Below are 25,414 nucleotides of genomic sequence, written 5' to 3' on the forward strand. Positions count from 1 at the left end.
CAAGATAAATTAGATTACAGAAACTAGCTATAGGCCCATATATATCGTCAACTGATATTTATCAAAGTTCCATGGCAATTCAGTAGCAAAAGGTTATCCTTTTCAGCAAATGGTACTGAAACAACTTGCTATCTGTATGTAAAAATTAAATAAATAATGAAGTGTAACCCTTAGTATATACATAACTTAATTTGAAATAGACCATATAGCTAACTGTATAAGTTGAAATTGTACAGTTGCTAGAAGAAAACACAGAACAATTTTTTTTGTAACCTACACTTTGACAATAATTTCTACATTTTGAAGCATGAATTAAAAATATAAATTAAATTTGACTTTATAAAATTTGAAAAGTTTACTATTCAGATAACACTTATAGGAAATTAGAAAGGCAAGCCGCAGACAATAAGAAAATATCAAGCTTCTATTTAGAAAAAAATTCCATCATGAATATTAAAGAACATATTAATATTATGACTCAATATTAAAAAGAAAAACTATCAAATAGGAAAGTAGGCAAAATATTTGAACAGACACTTCACAGAAGACACAAAAATGGCAAAGAAGCACAGGCAATGACATTCAATATCATTCAGGAAATGCAAATTAAACTACCATGAATGTTTAATACATACCTACTGAAGTGGCTAAAATTAAAAAGACCATTCTAAATGTTGTCAAGGTTATGCAGCAACTGAAAATCTCTGCGTTGTTGATTAAAATATAAAATAGTACTACAGCTTTGGAAAGCAGTTTAGCAACATCTGTAGAAGTTGCACATACATCAAACATGTGATGCAGAGATGTCACATTTATTTGCCAAAGAGAAATCACAGTGTATGTTTGAATGAAGAATTTTAACTAAGCCTTCATAGCAACTTTATTTGTAATTAATAGAAAATTAAAACAACCAAATGCCCTTCAGTGAAAGAACAGATCAACTGTCAAATCCATTGAGTGGAATACTACTTACCAATAAAAATAAATTATGTTAACATGCACACACAGCATAATTAGGTTGAAGGAAAGGAATCAGACAAAACAGAGTACTTAACTGTATGACACCATTTATATTATTTCTGGAAAATGCAACCTAGTCTATGAAAGTCAGTGGATGCCTGAGGAGATGCTGTTACAAGAAGAGTTGAATTTAAAATAGGCACACAGAAACTCTTGGAGAGTGAGGAGTGTATTCATAGTCTTAATTGCCAGTATCTTTTTATGGAAATATGCCAGAAATCATCAAATTATACACTTAAGTATGTGCAAGTTATTTAATGACAACTATAAAGAGCTAAAAAGATCAGGTTATAATAAGTTCTATGAACTGAGAAATAACACAAATTAAATATTTGATTCCAAGTGATAGGAAGAGAGCTATGAAAAACTATGCTTACAGTACTATGAAAGTATGGAGAATCACTACCCAACTTAAACTGGCAAAGGTGAGCAGTATCTATTCCACGAATATATTAAAAGTCAAAATAGAACTAGAAGTATGTACTATTCTTCATATTCAAAATGACAAAGAGCATCGCCATTGCACTTATTTTACTTGTTATGCCCCATATTGATGATCTGTTTTCATCGTGCCCCATTATTAATTGTGCTCAGTTTTTAAGATTACTGATATAAATCAATGTTTTTCTATTATCCATCTATGCACAAATAGAAAACAAAATCTGTCTCACACATTAGAAAAACGTCTTAATTAGTATTGCTACCCGCAAAGTGCAAGCTAAACAGAAAAGTATGGTGTCAATATGAAATTTTAAAAAGCATTCATGAATAAAAATGGACAAATTGCTCCAGTTTCGAAGTGTGATATATCAACATTCTCCAGAGAGGGGCTATAAAGTCACAGTAATTCTTTTAAAGATGCCTACCCTTGCCGGGCGCAGTGGCTCACGCCTGTAATCCCATGACTTTGGGAGGCTGAGGTGGGCGGATCACGATGTCAGGAGATCGAGACCATCCTGGCTAATATGGTGAAACCCCATCTCTACTAAAAATTCAAAAAATTAGCCAGGCGTGGTGGCAGACACCTGTAATCCCAGCTACCTGGGAGGCTGAGGCAGGAAAATGGCATGAACCCAGGAGGCAGAGCTTGCAGTGAGCGGAGATCACGCCACTGCACTCCAGCCTGGGCGACAGAGCCAGATTCCGTCTTAAAAAATAAAAGATGCCTACCCCAGTAGATTATGTAACAATTAACTACAAATATTTGTCATCATATTTTCTTACATTGTAATAAAATAAAAAGACAGATAATATTAAGTATAAGTAAAAACCAATTCCAAGAGCAGTGGCTTTCCTCTCTTTAAAATTTTTAGATCATCATACATCACAAAACTCTTAGAGACCAGTTAACAGCATGTATTATTTTTCTATTTTTGCTGGAAGTTATTTGAGGTTTGCTGCATACCAGTGATGTAATCTAAATTAATGTATTAAGAGGGGCACCGAGAATAACAATAATCAAACCATTATTTTGTTTTACAATCACGAGGATGAAAGCAATGATAGGTTTTTCACACTTTTTCTATTTTATGTAAACCTATCTTTTTTGTATCATCCTAGAATATTGCTTCTAATGACTTACACTTAATATTTTGTAACTAACAATTCACAGAAACTGTTTCTGTAGAGGTGTGCTTTTAGAATAAGATTATAATGTGAATAGCAAAGATTTTTTTCTCAGTGCTCCCCAGCCTTCTCTTTTCTTGGAATTCTATGCAAAACATAAGACTCTGACTAAAATTAGTTTTGTAAGCCACACAGCAAGAATAATTATGTATATGTATGTATAAGGAATGGCATTGAATCTACAAATTACCTTGGGCAGTATGGCCATTTTCACGATATTGATTCTTCCTATCCATGAGCATGGTATGTTCTTCTGTTTGTTTATGTCCTCTTTTATTTCACCGAGCAGTGGTTTGTAGTTCTCCTTGAAGAGGTCCTTTACATCCGTTGTAAGCTGGATTCCTACGTATTTTATTCTCTTTGAAGCAATTGTGAATAGAAGTTCATTCATGATTTGGCTCTCTGTTTGTGTGTTACTGGTGTATAAGAATGCTTGTGATTTTTGCACATTAATTTTGTATCCTGAGACTTTGCTGAAGTTTCTTATCAGCTTAAGGAGATTTGGGGCTGAGACAATGGGGTTTTCTAAATATACAATCATGTCATGTGCAAAGAGGGACAATTTTACTTCTTCTTTTCCTAACTGAATACCCTTGATTTCTTTCTGTTGCCTGATTGCCCTAGCCAGAACTTCCAACACTATGTTGAATAGGAGTGGTGAGAGAGGGCATCCAACAAAAATATTTAATTTTTCAAAAGTTAAGTTGTATTTTGAAATTACATATTATGAAGATAGTTCATTTTGAAGAAACCATCTTAATATTCCTGTAATTAAACCATTGAATCCATTGATGCTGAGATTCCAAACATGAAAATAGCTACATTTGGGACATGGAGACACTCTTAGACTAGAGAGGATGCACACAATTCCAAAGCACATATTTCACATGCGAAGTGGTGAGTCCTATAAGAGAAAAGCATGAAGTATGAGAGCCCAGATAAGACAGCATGAATTATGCCTTGAGCAGAGCAAATAGCTAGGAAGGTCTTTTCCAAAGAAGTGACATTTGAGCTAATATGCCATACATATTATTTTTTAGGCTATGATTAAAATAAAATTATTTGGCTGATTTTAGTATTCCTACATTTTTACAGATATTCAGAAAGCAACGAAAATACTTTCATGAAGAAACACCTCTGTTTGCTGCTTTAGGACTTTTTTTTTTCAAAATTATTCTCATCAGCATTAAAACACCAAACACATATTTCATATTTAATGTAAAATGCATTTAGAAATTGTTACTGTCCTCCAATTTTTTTTACTCTCTGGCCCAGATGTCATTTGAAATTCTGAAGTTTTCACATCTTAGAAAGGTAATATGCATATATAGTAATGAACTATATATGAACCATAAGTGCACCATAATGTATGTGAGGTCTAGGCAACACTCTTCAGACAAATTGATTTTTCTGTGGTAAAATGTTTGAGAATTCACAATGAATATATAAATACAGACTGAATTTTTTTAGTTCATGTTTTTTTATCAATGCATATACCTCAAACTTAATGAATGTTTCAGAGATGTTCACATTTAGAAATTGAATATAAGGGATTAGGAAACTGTAACTAAGTGATCCACTGAAAGGTTTGAAGTGAGTAGATAGTAACTTAGAAGCAAGCAAGTGAAATAAAAGCCCTTGTTTCCATAAACAGAAGGAGAATAGCATATGATACTTTGTATGAGAGTTTTTTCTCTGTTATAGAGGGCCACCTCTATTATTGGTGCTTAGGTCTCACTTAAAGACACGTGTATGTGAGCCAAGAAGTATAACAAACCTAAAATACAACTGTTGTGTGATAAGGCTCACTTAAGCACATCTTCAGTTTAAGAAAATGAATGAATAAATAAATAAATATCCATGACCTTAGCCATGGCTTTTAGAACTGTTGTATTTACTGTGAGGCCGACCGCCAAGAGTCGTGAGTAGGCATTCATGGTCTAAAGACATCAAAGTGCAATTAGCTAAATTAATGAACTCAGTGTTGTAATAAAGGATAACCAAATGTTGCTTCTCAGCAAGGCAGAAAATAGTAATTAAGTGGAAACCATGTGTGATTGATTTTCAGAAATCAGAGACATGTCTTTACGTTTATTATCTAAAATCCAAATCCATTTCATAATCTAAAACAACATAAAATGTGCCAGAGCCCAGACTTTTCCTTGGTAGTTAAAAGTTTTGAAATGCAGTCTTTATGTTTTAAGAAGTGACCAAATTTATCCAGGTCTTACTTTTGACAAGTTACATTTGTAAGTGTGGTTAGAATGATAGTTGTCACTTATTCATAGTAGATTTGATAGATTGTACCCAAAGTCCTGAAACTACAACACTGCAGAGTTGGAGAAAGAAAATTAGAATTTAACAAAACTATTTCACAAGGAAATATTTTCTGTTTCATCCTATTAGCAATGATTCCAGAGATACAACATAGAATATCAAGAAAAAACAAAAACAAAAACAAAAACAAAAACAACCAAGTTTAGTGGTTTGATTGGCCTATGAGTAGGGAGACTTTTCTGGTTAAAAAAATTTTCTGGAAGAAAACCTGTGTTGCTTACTGAATCAATATAGACGAGTCAGATGGGTATGAGTTTTAATCAAGGATTCTCTATTTTTTAGCTGTGTGATCTTGATCAATTTATTTAATGTCTCTGACATCAGTATCCTCAGCCAATCCAACCAGAATAGTCATATCTAAACTTTCCTTACAGTAAAATTAGTAAATCTGTAATGCTCATGTAGGATCTTTGTGAGAAGTAAAAACAAATGTAAATAATTTAACACAAATCTTGGGACATTACAAACCCTCAATAAATATTTATTATATATTAATTTATTCATAATTAGTAATTTAACAATTATTTTTACATACCAAAATTGGTATATGCATTAGGTTCAACAGCTTTTACAATTTGACTAATATTCCTTCAGAACACTAGCTGACTTCTGTTCAGATTTTTCCTTGGGACACAAGGGCATTATGGTGTGCAGTCAAAACTGAAATAGCACTGATTTCACTTTGTCTTTTCTTGGAGCTGATATGCACCATTCCGTTTCTTTCCCATTTCTCCCACAGGCAAATTCTCCTAGAAACAGTTTTCAAGCTTTCTAATCATGACACACAATAAAAAGGTCATTCCACAATACATCATATTTGAGAGTGCTTATGTAAAGAAACAAAGGTTCTTTAAAAATAAGCACTCTCAAATACTATAAGTATGGCCTATAAAATCATTGAAATAAATAACTACACTAGAACTTAGTAGCATTAAAAATGTACTCATGTTAGTTTGTACTGATTTCAAATTTGTTAAAGATTCTACTATTCACCACAATATCTGTCAATTTTATCTTTAAAATAAAAGCTGTAACATTTTCCTTTTCATAAAACTTGTGAAACAGCAATCACACTAGGTAGGTGCTTGATGAGTACAAATTATAGGAACAATTATGTAAATCAGTATTGTTGCTCTGATTAAGAATAGCTTGACCTTAATTTAAAACATAGTTCTTTCCTATGTAATGCTAGGTTTGGGAAATACAAGATTGAGAAAAGTGTTTTATATAATATTAATTTTATATATAAGCAATAGTAATTGTCTGTCTTTATTAATTATTTAACAAAAGATTATCCATATTGAAATTATAGAACTATTAGTGGGGTGGGGGAATGTCATCAGTGAGTGTTTAAATCTTAGAACAAGATTATTTTTCTTAGTCTTATGTCCAGTCAAAAAATATACCAGATCCATCAGGCAGTATATAGTTTTGATGTTTGTTGGAGGTTTTCTATATATAAAAATAACAAGAGCTTCAAATAGCAGAATGCTTAATGCCTCCTCTTCCTTTACCTAGTAATTTTTATAATGTATGTCACATGACAGTTTTAAAATAATCAGCTATTTTTGAAAAGAAAGAGTATGAAAACAGATATAGATTTTATATTTTAAGACAATTTAAATGGACATCAAAATACTGATAAAGTAATTTTTAGTATTTATCAGAATATATACTGAATAATTTTCTCAAGGTCATAAGGTTGACTACTGAAAGATTTAGGCTTAATATTTAGTACATCAGTCACTTTGCTGTAACATCCAATTATAGAAATGTATTACCATAGAAAATATATTACATGTGTATTTTATATGCATATATATACACACACCTTATTATAAAAACTATCTTCTCTGATACAGAAAATATAGTTTTAATATAAAGCCTGAGCTGGAAGAAATTACCCCTTTTCTCAATCTCATTTTATGCTTATCAATTTGTTCTATTTTGTAGTTATATCTAGTGTACATAATTTATGTTTTAATTTCAGCACTTATCAGACATTGACGTTAAGCAGGGGATGACAAAAACATCATCCATTTTTTTTTTGAAAATTCTCTTCCTAAAAATAAAATGTGACCAGATATACTTTTATATAATTTAGCTTAAACCTGGCTGTTGCTATTTCCTACAGTATTTACATAAAGTACAGGCTCGGAGTGTTAACCTCAGTAATCAAATTGGATGAAGTTATTTTCACTTTTTTCCTCTCCATTTAATAAAATGAACCACAATAGAGTTGAATTATTTTTATATCTTTTGGAGTCAAGCCCTTGGAATATTAAATGATGTAAATGTATGTATTCACATGTTATGAGTCACTGAAAAGCAAAGCTACTGTATAGAACACAGAAAACTTGTGTCCCCCTTCCCTACATCGTGATAAGAATGTGTTTTTGATGCTTGCGTGCTTTATCTATACAACATAAATAGAAAATCACTTACTATCATTCTTAATTTAGGATTGCCTATTAATCCATGAGAATTAACTGTCTCTGAAGACCTAATACTTTCAATATTTAGTAAGTTTCTACCTTAAATCATGTGCTTCAGTAATTTCATTATGTTAGATGTCTCTATGTATGCATAATTCACAGACAAATACTTCATGTAGAAAGCTATTTGTCTTCAGTATTCAGAAGATTAAGTAAAGATGGTTAGGATGATGAAGATTATCTAAAGAAAATGTAAAAGAGTTTCTGTATTTCTCAGCATTTGAGAAAGGAATGGATTGAAGGTAGCCACAGAGAGAAGCTGCAAAAACCAATCAACTATGTGAACCAAATAAAACCCTTATCTAAAACACTATGAAGAGATTCTTTTTTTTTTTTTTTTTTTTTTTGGCCTGTTCTTGTAGTAAAGCTTACCAGGGTATAGTGGGAATGTGGCCAGCAGCAGAGAGGCAGCAAAGGAGGAGAGAAGTACAAGGGGAGAAAAAGTAATTCACTAAAACAAATTTACTGGAAACCTTTGGCCAGCTGCCAGCCAGGAGGAAGGCAAAGCAGAGAGACAAATTATACCAACATAACTTCAGCAATTGGAAACAGAGGTGTGAAAAAGGTAATAACCTTTTACAAAAGGTTATTAAAAGTCCAGGGCTTGCAGTAAAGTATAAACAGTCCTCAAATGAAAAACCAGCTATGATGTTTTAAAATATTTTAGGATGTTATTGAAAACTTGAAACATATTTTCCCATGAATATTATCTAATAAGTGATGATTTCATCATCATGCCAAAAGCTAATTCTATGCAGTGATACAGCCTACAAGGTGTATGACTGTCTAATGGCACAGCGGCCCCTGTAAGTAATGACATATCCAGAGGAAAGTGCAGCCCCACTGCCATCTCGGGAGGCCAGGATCCTATATCCAATTACCACAGGGTACAAGGAAGATTCCTACTAGAGGCCAAAAATTTTCTGTGAAGAGCTTTCTTCAGTACATGAATCAATAATTGTCTTAAAAAAAAAAGGAAAAATAATTTTCTACAACATGGGATCCTTGAATCCTGGAATAGGGAGGAGGCAGAGTTAATGGTTATCTTCAGGGGGCATGAGAACTTCCATGATGAAGTAGATGAACAGGGTATCTGGAGACAACTTTATTTCATAGCTGTCATTTTTACCTTTTTTTTTTGGTGGGAAATTGTTTCAGTTTTTTTGTCGGCCCCAAGAATCAGCTTCCTGCTTCATTTCTCACATTTTCACGACTTTTTCCCTAAAACTACAGTATGCATTTCTTCAAATTATTGAGGAAAATTATACAGCATTCATTACTTTCTTCTATTCTTGACAAGTACACAGGTATTTCTACATACATCTATTGCTTGTAAAAAGAAATAAACAGTAATATAATTTATTTCTAGAGATGCCTTGTCTTTATCTTCAATTAGGGGCTTTAAATAAAAATACTTTTGGATCATAGCTGGTACATGAATAATTAAGGCTAGTTACATGGAATAAATATTTTAAATTTGATTATTAATTTTTGAAAAAGAGAGTAGAAAAGAAGGTAAAAGATGTGATACGGACTCTTGGCATATTAGTAGCAGGACTAAAAATGGTTGCTTAGTAACCAAAGTATATGCATTTCCTTCTTTCGCATCTTCTCTAACTTCTCCTTGAAGCAAGAACGGAGTGTAAAGAAAGAACAGGAATACAAGGCCAACCAGATTATCTCCAAATGAAAGAATATAAAAAGAGAAACTGCAACTGATTAAAGCATGGTGCAAATAGAGAACCTCTGCTGAGGTGGCCTTGAAGCTAAGTAGAAGTCTCACGATGGTTATTTCAAAATAAACGATCTATTATAAGTCATAATATACAATTCAGAGATGTATGAAAATCCCATATCTTATATATGGGCATATACTGAAAGATGTAATTCTGTACAACTGATGTTTAGAAGAAAGGTTTACATTTATTTCCGGGACAGGCTAATACAATTGTGAGTCCTAATGGGCCTTTCTGTGTAATATATTCTATTTTTTTCACTTTATAGTCTGTAATTCTGCAGAGAAATATACATGTAACATGGAAAGCATACAAAACCCATAAGCCAGTATGGAGCAATTTAGATGACATAAGATAATTATATTAAAATAAGATGTCCAGTTAGCCAATTGAGTTATTATGTTTTGAATTCTAGATAAGTAGAAAATAGACTGGAATGTGTAATGAAAAGATGAAGCTTTACATTTGTCATAGGATCAGACAATTATTGAAGAAAATCTATTCAAGGGGCCCAAAAGTCAGACAAATATGAAGTAGGTATCCAGTTGTCCTGGGGATGGAATCTGTTAGGTAATTTAATTACAAATTAAGAAAATCACTACCCTGATACTTAAAAAACAACAACAACAAAAGAAAATTAAAAAAAGAAAAACTTTATGGTTTTTCTAGTTTTAAGTCCATGACTTGTTGCTTCACTGTGCTGCATTTTAAATTGATATGCATTTAGATTGTACCTAGAAAACAATTGCATCTTTGAAGATATGATTTCTTGTTTTATATGTGACTCCCAGAACTGAGATCTGGGAGGGGAGAAGATCAGGAAGGAGATTACAGCTGACTTTTCTGCATGGGGCATTTTAAATGTACAAACCTAACCTGCACTGGACTACAAATGAAAGTGTTAGTTATCAGTACAAAAAGTGATCATATTGTCTACTAGATTTGCATATTATGGGTCACAGGGCCCTTGAGGGAGAGAAAATTCTTCAATTTTACATCTTTTAGAAGAGGCTCATGCTGGAGTTGGATAAGAGAAATGGACAACTCAGGCTTAGAATAGATAGAAAAAACCATTTTCTCTTTTGACTTATATCTGTGGCTCCAAGACCCCATGGAGGGAATCTTGAACATGTAGGCATGCAGACTAAGTCAGCATGAGCACAGGCCAAGCCTGTAGCCATAGACTCAGAATAGTCACAACTTTCCTATCAGTTTTAACTTAATCTCAATTTGGTGCATTTATTTTTCTGTTCCTCAATTCAATAAATACTTTTTAAGCAAGTACAGGCACTGTGCTAGAAACTGGGAATAGAGAAGAGATTATAACAGACTTGGTTCTTGTTTCCACAAAGATTACAGCCTGAGAGGAAAGCATATTCTAGATGAAGAATTTGTGTGTACTTAGGTGACTATTATGAAACATATGGGAAGCCTAGAATGCTGAGGAACACTTAACCAACTCAATAGGATGCTTAACTTACTAATACATCAGAAATTCTGATCAGAAATTTCACTTAGAATATTTTTATTAAACTTTTTTTTTTTTTTTTTTTTTTTTTTTTTTAGAATTGAAGGAAGAGCTGCTTACATGCATTGGATGAATTACTGTCCAAATTACTATTTATATAATAATAGCCACATTTAAGGTCAAACAAGTAAGTGCCTTGACCAAGACTATTGTAACATATCTAAGAGTTGAGGATTAAACTAAAACTTATCTGAACCAAACAGTGTTCACATCTCATATTTCTAGATTTTATTTGTAGATTAAAATTTTATGTGAAATGATAGTGAGACCAAGGGGAAGAAGTTAGAATTGTATGTTTTTGGATATGAACCTTGGTTTAACTAAATAAGTCCAAAGAAGGCAGTATGATAAAGTGATTTTTTAAAATTTCAATAGAAAACAATTTTAGAAAATGACTTTTCAAAAAGAAGAAATTGTGAGAGCATAAAAAGCTTTTATTTTAATTTAGCCAATTTAAAGTTTTTATTCTGAACAAGCTTTTTAAATTGAAAAAAGCAATAAATATTTCAAAATAAAATGAAATTTTCTAAATTTTTAAAGTTTCTTTTTATAGCTACAGTATTTGGAGTCTGAGGACCTTCATTAGCTCATATGGTGTCATTTTTCAAATTAGAAAAAAGTCCTCCCTTTGGGGCAAATGCAACCCGAAGGCTCAGGCTTTAGTGAGTAGATGTTTCTTTGTGTGTGTGGACTAAAAACGGCCCCTCCTTCCTCTAGGCATGGGGAGTTCCTCATCAGGGCACAGCATTACCCTGAAATTGGACAGGAAGGGACCTTGTTTTGGGTCCTGCATTTTAGAAGTCCCACATATTCCAAACATACACAAAAGTAAATGTATTGAGTTCAAATGGTATGTCTCTTCCTGAGATCTGGTGTCAAGCATTGGCAGGGCAAACCCTTAAATATGCTTCTAACCATTAATATCTGTAGGACTCTAGGGAAATGCTTCTTCATATATTCTACCATGTATTTGAACAAAAGGGAACTATGCCCAAACTTTGTCAGGATGGTGGATTTCTCATGACTAATGTTTCAGAGTGCAGAAAGGATATCCATATAGAAGGATGTCCATGTATGTAAGAAGAACAAAATTTAGATAACTAGTTGAATCTTTCCCCTCAGATAGCATGACTGTAATTGACTGTTACATTATAAAGCATTGTTACTCAGTAGCGTCTCTTTTCCAGTTCCTGGTTCTGGAGGAATACTCAGCTCAGAATTCTCAACAATCACACATGGCATCTAGGCTGTATTTTGCAATATTAAACAATTTGTGATACTCTTTTTTATTTTTTTGAGATGGAGTCTTGCTCTGTTGCCCAGGCTAGAGTGTGGTGGCACCATCTTGACTCACCACAACCTCCACCTCTCAGGTGCAAGTGATTCTCCCAACTCAGCCTCCTGAGTAGCTGAGATTACAGGTGTGCACCACCACACCTGACTAATTTTTGTATTTCTAGTAGAGATGGGGTTTCATCATGTTGGCCAGGCTGGTCTCGAACTCCTGACCTCAGGTGATCCAGCTGCCTCGGCCTCCCAAAGTGCTGGGATTACAGGCACAAGCCACCATGTCTAGTCCATAAGTTTAGACATGACAGTAAGGTATTCGCTATTATACTGGCAACTAGATTGAAAATAAATTTTTCAATTGCTAATGTTTTTACTAATAATATTTTAATGAAAATTCCTCATTGATATTTATTAAGTATAATTTTAATTTTGCTTTTAACTTTAACAGATAATTTTGAACATTTTAGAAGTTAACAACTTATATGAAAGCATTCCTGAAAGATAATAAAATTTTTGAAATTAGTTATGAATTTTGAACTTATATTTTTAATTAGAATATATTGATATATATACACTAGAAAGTTGCAGATTTGTTCCTCTTTGTCATTATTTTCTATAGAAAACATATGATATGAAATATTAATTAAATCATCATTAATATATTTTTTATTTACATATATGCATATTTTTTTGAGACGAGTCTCGCTCTGTTGCCCAGGCTGGAGTGCAGTGGCACGATCTCGGCTCACTGCAACCTCCGTTTCCTGGGTTCAAGCAATTCTCTGCCTCAGCCTCCCGAGTGGCTGGGATTACAGGCGCCCACCACCATGCCTGGATAATTTTTTTGTGTATTTTTAATGGAGACAGGGTTTCACCATCTTGGCCAGGCTGGTCTTGAACTCCTGACCTCGTGATCCACCTGCCTTGGCCTCCCAAAGTGCTGGAGTTACAGGCGTGAGCCAGCGCACCTGGCCCTAATATTTTTTAAAGATAAGAAAATAAATTGTATATTCTAGGTACATAATTTATGAATTATATGTTTTTACTTTTATTAAAATTCCAGACATATCTGATCTATTAATGGAATACCCTTCTTATATACAATAATAATTAAACTTGATTTTCCTACACACTTTTGTAAAATAAAAAAAAACAACGTTTATGTCTATATTTCTATTTTATGCTTACTAATTATGTTCTTAAATTATATTCCTGCCAAGATGGGAGAAGAAACCATTTTCTATCTAATATCTTATACCCCTATTTAAAACCTTCCAATAATTAGACTTATGATGTGTGGGCCTCTATCGTTGTAGTTTTCCCTAGAGCCTGCAAAGGTTAAGGTAAGCCACAGGGCCTTTTGCCTACTGAGCAGAGTGAGAGCTAAAATCAGCAGAGCCTACACCACCCGAGTTTCTGAATTTTCTGCTGGTATTAAATTATTTGACTGATTAACTTAGAATCTACAATCTTCTCAGGTGCTTAAAAGTTAAATTCTATAATGACATTAGTTAACCTTAATGTTTACTTATTAATAAAAAATAAATGAGATTCAAAATATTCAAAACAAAATCATTAGCAGATAATCTATACAAAGTATTTTTTATTCAAAGTGTGCCATATAACCGGAAATCACCCTTACTTTCTCCAAACTCTTTTTTTTTTTTTTTTTGTGAGATGGAGTATTGCTCTGTCGACCAGGCTGGAGTGCAATGGCACAATCTCAGCTCACTGCAACCTCTGCCCCCCAGGTTCAAGCATTTCTTCTGCCTCAGCCTTCTGAGTAGCTGGGACTACAGGCGCACACCACCAGGCCCAGCTAATTTTTGTATTTTTAGTAGAGACAGGGTTTCACCATGTTGGCCAGGCTGGTCTCGAGCTACTGACCTTGTGATCCACACACCTCAGCCTCCCTAAGTGCTGGGATTACAGGCGTGAGCCACCACACCTGGCCTCTCCAAACTCTTTTATGTGGTTTTTCACCTAAGACTTTTATTGATTTCTCAATCTCAGTCTACATTTAAAAATAGGAAGTAGTATAGCAACTACAGAAATTCTTTGAATCTATGACTCATTGTCTAATTAATACATTTTCTTTTTAGATCTCAACTTTAAAAATATGCAATTTTGACACTATAAGTCTATTGTGTTATGTGTGTGGATTTTTTTTGAGTAAAAATGATTTTTTTTTCAAATTCTACATCATTAAAATAAATATTGGTAAAGAAACTTCCTGACTATAAGTAATAAACTGGTACTTTATCTTGTAGTGAAAAGAATAATAAAGACAAAAATCAACTCTCCATAATGTCTTCAAATTAATAGGTTTATACGTTACCAAGCAACTTCTATTTAAGTGGTGAAGCAAATATGAATCTAAAAATAATAGAGTACATTCTAGTTTGGGATTATTAAATGCAACACTAACTGTACTTTTAGAAATAGTAACTTTAGCAAACAAACAAAACAGTAGTTGGTATTTAGAGGGGAAATATTGACAAGGTTTCCCAGCCATGGAGATTGTGTTTAGGAACAAATGTGTAGGACCTGGAAATACAAAAGACCATATAAAATTTTAGTGTAGAAACAAAGTCACAGCATTTTTTCCTGGAAACCAAAGCACATATGGATTTAATCTCAGAAATGATATATGTAATAAATTTTAAAAATTAAGGCAAGAATCTTATGAACAGTTGGGGGGCTTAAGAACAAAGTAATTATGCTGTAAGCACCAAAAATGGTAAGAATCCTGGTCTATAAATTACCAGACTTGGGGCTAAGTGCTAATTTCTTTACTTCCTCATATGGAGAAAGTTGCTTAATCTTTCACTAACATAGTTTCTTATCTTTAAAACGGGAATTATTATGCTATATAATGTATACCTTAAACAGCTGATGAGAAGATAAATTAAGATGATGCATTTCAAGGGCTTAATTATTTAGTTTGTAGTTCAAATAAACTCAATAACTATTAGCTATTAAAATGAGTTGTGTGTGGTGGGTAGAACCATTTAGGAGCTGCAAGTGAGCATATTATTAAAAAATATATTTCTTTTAGGATCGTGGCACGATGGGCCACATTTTCTTGTTAATATAAGAAAGCAACAGATTTGCCTAAATGTGTTATGAAATAATAATAAAAGCTAGCATTTATATAATATCAATATTGTAGCAGGCATTGTTCTAAGCACCTTGAATACTTTCATGTAATCATCAGAATAATCCTTTGAAGTAGTTGTTACTTATTATTTTTTCCATAAGTGATTCATTCATAAAAGGTAGAGCTGAAGTTTGAAAGAAGGCAGCCTGGATTCAGAGTCTATGCCCTCATGTGCTAGCTGTATGTTTTTCATAAGAAAAGTAGACAAACATTCTGTAATGTAAACTGCATTATTGTGCATTTTAATGGACCAAGAGTAATGTAATAATTTATTATATGAAAGTTGGGATTTTAGGGTCATATTGCAACAAAGTACTCTCCTTTCCAAATAGCAATTGTATCCCTTCCTTGAAAAATGCTGAAATGTAATTTTTTCATGTTTTTGTTCCCACAGATTGGAAAGTAAGAAAAAAAAGTGGCTAGGGAACTTGCAACCATGCAGTTAGCTGCTACAGTTTTGGTGTTAATTGCCTCCCAATTTCCAACTCAGTTCCCTACAAGAACCTTTTGTAAGCCTTGTAAACCTTTGACCATCCACCCAATACCTCATCATGTAATGCTCCTTCAAGACTCTATTTGAAATTTTAAAAATGACTTTTTTGTACCTTTAATTAAACAGCATTTCATAAATTTTTATTGACTTTGTAGCAAGTAAAAGTTTAATTTTTTGTTGATTAAAAAATGAAGCATTTTAATTAGCAAGTAACTCATAAACATTTTCACTTCAGATAGATATAAAAATAGGCAGAAAATAGAAACAGAACTGAATCATGCAACTAAAGCCAATTCACAATTATTTTTGGAGACAATAGTCATCATTTTAAATAGCCTTTTTGTTGGTAATGCTTTATTGAAAACAATAACATTTATTAAATTTATAAATGTTATTTAAAAGAGCTTTCTGTTTAAATTATGTAGAATCTAATTTTTCTTATATGGGCCTGCATATACAACTATAAACATGAAGAAAGGCTTTGTTCTGCAAATAGACTATGATAAAAATTTTGATACATATTGATGTACATTAAATTATGTTGATAAAATATTTCTCTATAACTTTAAACACAGTAATGTTTGGATAGTCTTAAAAGATCTTATAATTGTGTTAAGATGATTATTAGATAATATATTAAATAAATTACAAAAGCTATTTACTTTTCTGTCAAAGCCACAGATAGAATACTTTTGATACCGGCAGGAGACAGACAGATTTTTAGGCAGACAGGGATGGGTCCCTAGTGAAACCCAACCATCAAGCTGAAGACAGCCTGAAGCCTGAAAACTGAGATGTTCATTCTGGATGGAATCCAGGACTAGAGTGAGAAATTCCTCTATGCCTTTCAGCCAATCAAATGGTGCTTTTTCCAGGCTTGCACATGCACCAATCAGCATGCATTCCCCCATTCTGAGCCCATTAAAAACCCTGGGCTCTGCCTCCCAGATGGGCAACCACTTTTGGGTCCCTTCTCACATAGAGGTTTATGCACTTCGGGTCTCCTGTCATTGTCAAGAGCTTTTGTTGCTCAAATTCTTCTCTGCCTTGCTCACTCTCCAGTGTCCACCTAGCTCATTACTCTTGGTTGTGAGACAAGAACCCAGAACCTGCCAAATGGCACATGGGAAAAGACCTATAACATTTGTTCCTGCTAACTGAGCTATAGCAGTAATACAAACCACTTGGTGACACCACACCCCCATTTCCCAAGCTATGGGCGATGGGACTGAATTAGTGTTGTCATGGATCTTTGGTGTGTCACTTTACCATCTGGAAACCTCTGTGGCCAGCAGCGCCTTCTGCATGAGCATTGCTCACCTTTGCTGGGCTCATTTCACCCACTCAGCCTGGCAATCTGCGCTCAGCTTGCACCACTGGTCTGGATCTCACATCTGCGAAGAGCAAGCCAGGCAGGGAGTGAGGAAGGGTGTGTGGGCGAGCGAGGACAGGGTCAAGTTGCTGTGCATAGCCTGGCATGCTGGCTGCTGTGGTGGGGTGGGCAGCTCCAGGCGCCGGCACGGGTGCTGGCTCTGTGCAAGGCTGCATGGCTGGACCAGATGCACCGCATGTGGCTTATGCTGCGAGCATTCACATCGAATGAGGGGAATACTGGGGTGCCTGGAAGCTTAGAGACATCAGGATCCACAGAACCCCAAAGAAGGTGTCACATTCCTGGCTTAGGGACCCTCTAGGTCTGGGCTCCCAGAGGTCTGCTTCTCTTCTCCCCCTCTCATCTCCTCCAACGTGGCAAGCAGGGTGGGGGCATGTTTCAGCCCTGTTTGTGTTACAGCTCTTTCAGTCCTGCATTTGGTGGGTCCTGAATTCTTGTCCCATCTCAATAACCAATGAGGTACACAGACAACTGGAGGGTGAGGAAGGTGGAGAGAAGCTTCACTGAGCAACCGAACAGCTCTCCAGAGACCCAAAGTAGGTAGATCCTTTCCGCAGGTGGGTCGTCTGGATGAGTGTCCACCTCTCAGGAGAGCAGAGACCTGCAGTAGGTAGCTCCTTTCCAACAGGCAGGTTGTCCCAGCAATGTAAGACCTGAAGTGGTTAGCTCCTTTCTGCAGCTGTTAGTCCAAATGTCTGTGTGAGTCTGACTGAATCCGGGGGTTTTAAAGGTTCAGAGGGGTGGAAGTGCATGCTGATTGGTCCATAAGCGGCCACGGGTAAAGTACCATAAGTTCTCACTCCTGGTCGCAGACTCCACCTGGAACTGGCAGCCGGCCCGGAGGCTTCAGGCCTTCCGTGGCTTGATAGTCAGGTTTCACTGGGGACCGTCCCCTTTCCTCCTAGAAATCTGTCTGCCTGCCACCATCGTGCCATCCAAAGTGCCCAGGCTGTTTGTGCTGAGGGGTGCCTGCAGGCTTGCACTGAGCTGCCTTCACTCCCCCGCCGGCTTCCCTCTCACACTCAGCACCCAAAGCCCACAGGGAGCCAAGGAATCAGGGTGCTGGCATGTCAGCATTGCCCCAAGTGCGTGCACACCCAGCCAGGTCATGACAGTGCCCAGGCTCAGCCACAACTTTCCTCCGAAATCAGAGCAGGTGCTGGGAGCAAGGAGAGGCCAGGGAGTGGGAGCAGGCACTTCTAAGCCTGTGGGGTCAGGAGAGCTTCCTGGGTCCAGAGCCATGACTGGATGGCTGCAGCTATGCCTAGGAGCACAGGGCTCCCACCCCAACAACTTGGTAGAGGATGGGGCTCCTGCCTGTTTCTGGCGCCCACGAGTTCCGTGGAGCATGCATCCCTGGCCATGCTTCCCCTGCTGCAGCTGACCTTTCAGCCACTCTTATTCTCGCTGTCTTGCTCTCTTGCCGGTGTCTGTGTACCTCATTCCTCTTGCTTGCAGGATGAGAACCCAGAACCCACAAAATAGTGGGTGTGAAAAGAGCTTTAACATGTGTTCCTGCTTACCAAGCTAGAGGAGTGAAAATAAACTGCTGGGTGCCACATGCCCCCACTTTCTGGTCTTCACAGTGGCCACTCCAGGTGGGCTGCCACTACCATCAGTGTGACACACCGCCATTCACTGAGCTGTGGGTGGTTGGAACAAATGAAAGCTGCCACACTTCCTGGGGGCTCAAACCTAGGGACTCCCTGAGCAAAAGCTTTAGCACCTTTTGGGGTTCTGTGGTTGCTGGCATTGCCGAGTTTTCAGGTGCCAGTGCATCCTCCTCATCCATGTGCTGATACCTAAGGCTGAAGCTGGCCCTGGCACACCTGGACCAGCCCTGGACTGAGCGCAGAGCCACATCAGGCACAGGATCCAAGCCAGTAGCATGAGTCAAGCACATCCTGCTGGACCTAGTGGGTGGAGAGAGCCCAGGGGCTCAAGGGAAGCCTGGGCAGGGGCCCTGCCAGCTGTGGAGATTTCCAACTGACAAAGCGGCACCAAAAGAATCCTGTGTTATTTCTGGGTACTCCTCTGGGATCAACAGAAGGGTAAGTAAGAGAGAACATCTTTCACTTTCATTTCTGAGGTTTCTTGTCTTCATATTTGTTTTCCCACAAACAGATGAAACAGTGGGCCGCTGTCAGCCAGTTAAGAGTGAGTAGCATAGCTGCTAAATCTACAAGTCTCAAGAAGATAGGCTTGCTGGTGAGGGCATTGTCAATCCCCCATCGCCCTTAGGTATTGGGAATGCTGGCTCTGTTACAATCCAGTTTCACATGGGAGTGGAAGGAGGACCTGGGGCAATTGCGGGTATCTGGCTGAGGCTACATCTCGGTGTTATCTAAAAGCCCCTGGACTGACCCCAGTCCCTGACAGCCCATCAGGGTATCGGCATTAGGAACTCCAGTCTTTTCTATAGCATTCTCCTTTCTTTTGTGGCTGTCCTGGCACCTCTTCTTTATATCAAAATTAAGGGTATTGCAAACCACAGAGATAATATAACTGGGTAGAATGAGCACTTGGCTCAGTCATCAGAAGTGTAATTTAGAACAATGTGGTTTCTGTCTGTTCTTAGAAGCAAGGAGGATGTAACGATTGAGAGTTTTCTTTCCCCTATTGAAGAAACCTGTTAACATAGGGCAAGAGGCTATTTCCCCCAAGCACCTTCCCCTCTCCTGCATTTAAGTTTTTTTTTTTTTCCCCACTATGTCAAGAGTCAACATAGTCCTGCAAATATAGGGAGCTATTTTATGCAAGATATTAGTTTTTTCTTCTTGGAAGGCATCTTATTAGGCCAATTTTCAGGACTCTCTTTTCTTTCTTATGTCTGAGGAGGATCTGGTTCCACAGCTTCACCTTAGCATTACTCCAGTGTATTGTTCAAGCTTTGGTTTGGAGCCTAGAAGGAAAACTAGGTCTCAGGAACCCAGATTCAGTAGATAGCAGTAGGCTAGGGTAGATCCCAAGTGAGCATGACTATCCCTGCTGACTAAGCCTTCCCACTTTATAAGTGGAGAACTTGCTCACATCTGTGGCATAGATGAGATCTAGGGAACCCAAAGGTTACCGACAGTGGAAAGCTAGGGCACAGCATAGGTTACTGTGACTATCCCTACTGACTAAGCCTTTCCATTCCATGGGTGGAGGCCACACTCACACCCATTGGTGGTGCCCCTACTGCCCACCAGGGCTTGGGGAAGGAAAGAATGGAAGAAAGAAAGGGATGCCTTTTTTACTTCCCCTCACATACCCTGGGTTTTCACTGGAAGAGAGCTAGGAACTATGGGACGCCTTTTCCTCTCTGTTTCCGATGAGTGTCAAACCATCTTCAGCCTGCCACTCCTCTTGAGTGCATCCTGAATCACTGAGACTTTTTTGACCCACAAACTCTGGAGAAAAAACAAAAAACAAAAAACAAAAAAAACAAAACAAAAAACACACACAAAAAACTTAATATTCATTTGCACAGGGTTTCGCCAGATTATGATTTGCAGGAAGGACAAGCTTGGTTTCTGGAGGGAAGCGTTAATTTCAATACTATCCTGAAGCTGGGCCTTTTCTGTAAATGCAAGAGCAAATGATCCAAGGTCCCATATGTGCAAGACATTTTGTCTTGCAGGGCAATCCAGACCTTTGCTGACATTCTACAGTTGATTCAGTCCTCCTAGAGGCCATCTCAGGAGAGGTTGCAAAGGGCAATCCCAGTGGACTAGGGAAGCAAACCCCAGAGGTGTCTTCAGTGGAGAATTCACTTGCCTTGGATCCTGCTCTTTCTGACCCATCCCATCCTCCTTATCCAGGTCCTATCTGAAGCTTGCCTCATCCTAGAAATCCTCATTTTGAGCATAAAATCTTGCCCCTGCAAGATATGCCTGGTGAATACGGCACTATTAAGGCTCAGGTACCCTTTTCTCTACAGGGCTTAAGGCAAATTAACGGGGATCTTAGCAAGTTTTCAGATGACCCTGACAGGTATATAGATGGTTTTCAGAATGCAACCCAAGTATTTGAACTCTCTTGGAAGGACTTGATGTTACTTTTGAACCAAACCCTGACTAGCACTGAGAAGCAGGCAACCTTACAAGTGGCAGATAATTTTAGAGATGAGCTTTGTGTCACATATAGTGCCAGGGAAGGGAATGAGACTTTTACAATAGGAAGAATAGCAGTACCATTGCAGGACCCCAAATGGGATACCAATGATGAAATGGGATAATGAAAAACACTTTCAGGTGTGGTGTGCATATTGGAGGGCTTACAAAGGACTAGAACTAAGACTCTCAATTAATCCAAGATATCTGTGATAGACTAGGGATTAGATGAGAGTCCCCAAACCTTCCTGGAAAGGCTAAGAGGGGCGTTGTTAAAGCGCATCTCTCTATCTCCGATTCAATCGAAGTACAACTAATCCTAAAAGATAAGATTATTACTCAGGCGACCCCTGATATCAGGAGGAAGCTGCAAAATCAGGCCAAGGAGCCAGATAATACTTTAGAGAACCTCATGGAGGTGGCCACCTCAGTCTTTTACAAAAGGAATCAGGAGGAAGCCTGAGAGACAGAGGAGACACAAGTAAAAGACAGAGGCTCTAATAATGACCACCTTGCATGCCCACAAACTCCAGAAGTCCCCAAGATGTACCTGTTAACTGCTACAAATATGTCAGCCCAGGGCACAAGGTGAAGAAAGGATTAAGCCTATCTCCTCCTTTCCCCTCCCCCAAATCCAATCCTCAAGCTACTGAGAGGATTCTTGGGCATTTCAGGATTCTGCAGATTATGGATACCTAGGTATGGTAAAACAACTCGTCTCTTATTTCACCTAATAAGGTGGAACTCAGGCAGCCAAGACTCACTCCCTAATTTGGGAACCAGAGGGTGAAAGGACCTTTGTTCAATTGAAACAAGCCTTGCTTGAGGCAACAGCCTTTAGTCTTCCCATAGGAAGATATTCAATACTTATGTCTCAGAAAGGAAGGGATTGGCCCTTGTAGTTCCAACTAAGGCCCGAGGTCCAGCCCAGCAGCCTATAGGCTACCTAAGCAAGGAGCTTGATTTGGTGGCTAAAGGATGACTGACCTGCCCCTACGCAGCTGCAGTGGTAGCCTTGCTGGTACCGGAAGCTACTAAGTTAACCATGGGGAATAACCATTTACACCCCACATAATGTGGCAGGACTGCTGTCTTCTATGGGGAGTCTCTGGCTAAAAGACAACCACATCCTGAAATATAAGTGGTGCGATTAGAGGGATCTACAGTTGAGTTAAGAACCTGTCCCTCCCTAAACACATCCACCTTCTTCCCAGAGGAAACTGGGGAGTGTGAACATTACTGCAAACAGATGGTAGTGCAAACCTATGTTTCCAGGGAGGACCTCAAAGAAACCCTCCTAGAGATCCCAGACTGGACTCTCTTTACAGATGGAAGTTGTTTTGTAGAACAAGCACCATAATGAGGGCAATTGGTTCAGCTAGTTGAGCGTTTGTGCTCAGGGTGATTTAACCAGACTGATATTATTGAGAGAACACCTATCTCCTTGGGCCCAAATGCTCAACTAGTTGAGCTAATTGCCCTCATTAGGTGCTTGAATTAAGCAAAGGGAAAGCAGTTCACATTTATACTGATTCTAAGTATGCTTTCCTAGTCCTCCATGTCCACACCATTACCTGGAAAGAGAGGGACTTCCTCAGAGCTAATGGGTCTCCCATTATACACCATCAGGAAGTTAACAGACTGTTACCCTTGGTTTTCTTTCCATGGGAAGTGGTAGTAATGCACTGTAAAGGCCATCACAAGAGGACAAATGAAATAACTGAGGGAAATAAGTTGGCAAACTAAGCAGCTAAATTGTCTTTGAGAGGGCCCCAGGTTTCTGATCCACTACAGGCCCCTCTTATCTGGGAGGGCTCCGTAAGAGAAATAAAACCTCAGTGTTCTCCGGCTGAAATAGAATGGGCCACCTCTCGGGGAATACACCTTTCAGTCCTCAGGATGGCTATAATCAGAGGATGGCAAATTTCATTTACCAACTGTGGAAAGTTCTTAAAATCCTTCACCAGGCCTTCCACCTAGGTAAGAATAAAATATATCAATTGACCAAAGGTGGTTGTTGGTAAAAATCTGCTAAAAATAGTCAAACAGGTTGTTAATGCTTGTTAGACTTGCCTTAAAAATAATCCCTTGCATGAACAGCTTCTTCCTCCCAGAACCCAAAGAATGGGAGGCTACCCAGGGGAAGACTGGCAGATGGATTTCACCTGTATGCCAAAGATAAAAGGCTCAGTAATTCCTAATATGAGTAGATACCTTCACTAACTGGATGGAAGCATGTCCATGTCAAACAGAGAAAGCCCCTAAGGTGATACAAGTACTAATTAATGAGATAATTCCTTGCTTTAGAGTTCCTAAATACCTCCAGAGTGATAATGGCCCCTCGTTCAAGGTGACTGTCACCCAGGGGGTCTCAAAGGCACTAGGCATACAACACCATCTTCATTGTGCCTGGAGACCACAATCCTAGGGAAAGGTAGAAAAGACAAATGGTATTATCAAAAGGTACCTCAGAAAACTGTCACAGGAGACTCATCTCCCCTGGATTACACTTCTTCCTGTTGCCTACTAAATGTCAGAAACACCCCTTTGAAGTTGGATTTAGGCCCCTTTGAATAGATATATGGATGGCCTTTTCTCACCAGTGATTTCTTGCTATACGCTGTGACTTCAATAAAATTTGCTGTCTAACATCACCAGCTTGCCCTTAAATTCTTTCCTGGATGAACCCAAGAATCCTCCTGGGCTAAGCCCCAATTTTAGGGCTCATCTGCCCTGTACCACTATCACTTTCCTATTTCCTTGTTAACATCTTTGCATCGGGGCTTTAGAAGACACTATGACCATATGGTATTTATTCTAAGAGGGGCTTACGGACCTTCTGGTCTTTTTATCTTTTACCTTAATTTTTATTAGGTAAAGATTCAATCTTTATATGGTGAGGGAAGAATGATATTCATGTTCTTCATTCTTTCCATTTATTCCCCATGTTTTTCTCTATCTCAACTACAATTTTGATTTCACAGAACTTTCTGACGTGATGGTTCTGTGGCTTCACTTGTGAAAAGGCGGTAGTAAACACCAATTTAAACTCTTCATATATTATAAAAGCATTATAATCTGGTAGTGAAGATTCCCAGGAAAAAAATATAGTGATTCAAACGGTGTGTTAATAATCTCTGAAACAAACTCTGCTGGCTGTTGTTAATTCTTTCCAGTCCTGCTGATTCAGTACAAATGTTACTTACTCAAAGAGTAATATCTCTCAAAATGATCATGTCCTGTTTCCCAATGATATGCTTTTATTGCATTACAGGTATCTCCTTCACATCATGTACTTAGTACTATTCTAATTAAATCATTTGTTTAGTTTGCCATTACACATCAAGAAATTAGTAACTGCAATATTTACCTTTACTGCATTATCACTGCAGAACACAGTTTCTGACCCATAGCTTATGGAAAATGAATATTTTGATGAATTGTTTTTAATTATTTTTTTTTGTTTTTTAATATTTCTGCCAGATGAAAACAGATTTATATTTCTCTTTCTTATAGATAAAACTTTTCAAATGTTTTGATATATTTTACATATTCACTATGTAAAGAAATAACAAAGTTATAAGGCATGTTAGGCAGATTTTACTTTCCATTTGTATATTTTTTGACATATTTTACATATTCAATATGTAAAGAAATATTGAAGTTATAAGACATGCTAGGCAGATTTAACTTTCCATTTGTATATTTTTATACTTTAAGTGCATACTTATATTCATCAAGTTCTTTTCTCTTTCAACTATAGTTAGTCATTAAAAGTTAATATTACTTGTACTCACCTTTTGAACCTTTTCCTAATTAGCCTTAAAACTAAAAAAAAAAAAAAAATAAGTTTAGCTCAAGCTTAGTATTGCATTCACGATAATTTAGGTTATATTTCCTTTAACTTATGTTAAAGATACTTTTGTTACTTTCTATTTTTGGTACTGAATCTTATAAACTCTCACTTAAGTTATACTAAGGCCATTTTAATTAGGGTTGGATATAATATAAATGGACTTTCTTGTTTTAGTTAAACATTCCTGAGCTTCTGCGATGCTTCACTGAATGTTTTTGCCCTTAGTTTTATTGCTGAAAGTGTTGCTAATTTAGGGAAGTATCAATTCTAACTTACGAGGTTTTAGAAAGGTATTCAGTAAAAGTTGGGTTGTACTTCTAACCTAAGTCAGACTTTGGAATTTCTTCTTTTATTCTCTACAACTAAAAAAATCCCACTATCAATTG

At 37.1% G+C, this 25,414-nt stretch overlaps 1 long non-coding RNA gene across 3 annotated transcripts in view; it reads left to right on the forward strand.

The window, feature by feature from the left end:
• Positions 1–25,001, forward strand: part of LOC103879301 — a 40,577-nt gene extending 15,576 nt beyond the window's left edge. The window contains exons 2-6 of one of the 3 annotated variants that reach the window (XR_004178737.1): positions 7,841–8,043; positions 9,109–9,232; positions 9,630–9,747; positions 10,781–10,869; positions 15,587–25,001. This is a non-coding gene — a long non-coding RNA (uncharacterized LOC103879301). Of the gene's footprint in view, positions 1–7,840; positions 8,044–9,108; positions 9,748–10,780; positions 10,870–15,586 lie in introns of all 3 variants that reach the window. The other 2 variants (XR_004178736.1, XR_002518411.2) reach the window with 2 other exon arrangements.
• Positions 25,002–25,414: the final 413 nt, after the last annotated feature.

The sequence above is a fragment of the Papio anubis genome, chromosome 15, assembly GCF_008728515.1.
Source record: "Papio anubis isolate 15944 chromosome 15, Panubis1.0, whole genome shotgun sequence".
Lineage (NCBI taxonomy): Eukaryota > Metazoa > Chordata > Mammalia > Primates > Cercopithecidae > Papio > Papio anubis.